The sequence below is a fragment of the Aristolochia californica genome, unplaced genomic scaffold, assembly GCF_029961685.1.
Source record: "Aristolochia californica isolate CCGP_79_NKW_82.1479 unplaced genomic scaffold, dmAriCali1.0.hap1 SCAF_3, whole genome shotgun sequence".
In the NCBI taxonomy this organism is placed as follows: Eukaryota; Viridiplantae; Streptophyta; class Magnoliopsida; order Piperales; family Aristolochiaceae; genus Aristolochia; species Aristolochia californica.
Genome location: NW_027181992.1, coordinates 29,452,485 through 29,454,952, shown reverse-complemented (window position 1 = coordinate 29,454,952; position 2,468 = coordinate 29,452,485).

The following is a 2,468-nucleotide window of genomic DNA, read 5'->3' as shown; positions in this document are numbered from 1 at the left end:
ACGCTCATTAAATTCTCAAGTGAACGTGTGGTGGGATATTTACCCGAGTCAAACAAGCCATTATTTTGCCCATTTTCAAAAAGCTGACCTCAATATCATAGATGATTGTTAAGTAATTTATCATGCCTAATGGGCTATAATTTTTTAAGGAATGACTTATTGATTGGGAGCCAACACTCAATTGAAAATCCCCCGCCTCCCCCTTTACCTGGCAATTGCAAAACATAATATATAAAAACTTAAAAGAGTTTACAATCCCTAAAAATTACAGGCACTTTTTGGAATTATCTTTCTCTACATTTGAGCATTGTGCATTTTCATTTTAGATGTATACTGTTTCCTTAAATCAAAACTTGAGTTTTCACTTTCCCTTCATTTCGTAAACACAAAAGAGATAAAAGGCAAATAGATCACAATAAAATGAAAATTTTAGAGTTTACGTATGGAAAAAATTTAAAGCAATAACAAATGTAAGTAATGAAAATTTATTCACACCCCACAAATGAACACAAACGTTTTTTTATCCAAGTTTTGGTAATTCCACTTCTTCACCCCTAATAGCTTGGAATTTTATAAGAAAGATATTTTTCAACACATAATTTAAAAAATGGAAATGCATGCTTGAAACATTTTAAATATGCAAATTACCTATGGATCCAAACCTTTTAAAGAGAATAACAAACGCTCATTAAATTCTCAAGTGAACAAGCGATGAGATATTACCAGAGTCAAACAAACCACTATTTTGCAATTTGACAAAAAGATGACCTAACGATCATAAATGATTGTAAAGTGATTTATTATGCATAACGGGCTTTATTTTTGTAAAGAATGACTTATGGATTAAGAGTCAACACTCAGTTAAAATTCCCCCGCCTCCCCCTTTTCCTAACGACTGCAAAACCTAATATATAAAAACTAAAGAGAGTTTACAATCCCTAAATTCCACTAGTTCAATCGATAAAGCTTGGAATTTTTTAAGAAAGAGATTTTTCTACATATGTTTTAAAAAATGGATATGCATGCTTGAAACATGTTAAAGATACAAATGACCTATGGATCCAAACCTTTTAAAGAGAATAACAAACACCCCAGTAAAACATGCCATTATTTTGTACTTTTCAAAAAGCTGAACTAAAGATCATAGATTGTTGTAAAGTGATTTATCATGCGTAACGGGCTATATTTTTGTTAGGAATGACTAATGGAGTGGGAGTCAACACTCAGTTAAAATCGCCCACCTCCACCTTTTCCCATTGATTGCAAAACCTATTATATAAAAACTAAAAAGAGTTTACAATCCATAAAAATTATAGACACTTTTTGGAATTATCTCTCTCTAAATTTATGCACTGTGCATTTCCATTTTAGATGTATACTTTTTTCTTAAATCAAAACTTGAGTTTTCACTTTCCCTTCATCTCGTAAACAGAAAAGGGATAAAAGGCATATAGATCACACCAAAATGAAAATTTTAGAGTTCATGTATGGAAAAAATTTAAAGTATTAACAAATGTAAGTAATGAAAATTTATTCACACACCACAAATGAACATAAAAGTTATCTTATCCAAATTTGTGAAATTCCACTAGTTCAACCCTAATAGCCAGGAATTTTATGACAAATAGATTTTTCTACTCATATTTTAAAAAATGGATATACATGCTTGAAACATGTTAAAGATGCAAATGACGTATGGATCCAAACCATCTAAAGAGAATAGTAACTACTCATTAAATTTTCAAGTGAACGTGCGGTGGGAATTTACCCGAGTCAAACAAGCAATTATTTTGCTCATTTACAAAAACTTTACCTACATATCATAGATGATTGTAAAGTGATTTATCATGTGTAACGTGCTATAATTTTGTAAGGAATGACTTATGGATTGGGAGTCAACAATCAGTTAAAAATCGTCTGCCTCCCCCTATTCCTGTTGATTGCAAAAGTTAATGTATTAAAACTAAAAACAGTTTACAATCCCTAAAAATTACAAACACCTTTTGGAATTATCTCTCTCTACATTTGTTCATTGTGCATTTCCATTTTAGATATATTCTCTTTTCTTATATCAAAACTTGAGTTTTCACTTTCTCTTCATCTCGTAAACAAAAAAGAGATGAAAGGCAAATAGATCACAACAAAATGAAAATTTTAGAGTTTATTATGTATGGAAAAAATTTAATGCAACAACAAATGTAAGTAAAGAAAATTTATTCACACACCACAAATGAACACAAAAGTTTTGTTATCCAAGTTTGGGAAATTCCACTAGTTCAACCATAATAGGTTGGAAGTACATATGTTTTAAAAAATGGATATGCATGCTTGAAACAAGTTAAAGATGAAAATGACCTATGGATCCAAACCTTTTAAAGAGAATAACAAACACTCATTAAATTTTCAAGTGAACGGGCGGTGGGATATTTACCCGAGTCAAACAAGCCATTATTTTTTCCAGTTAAAAA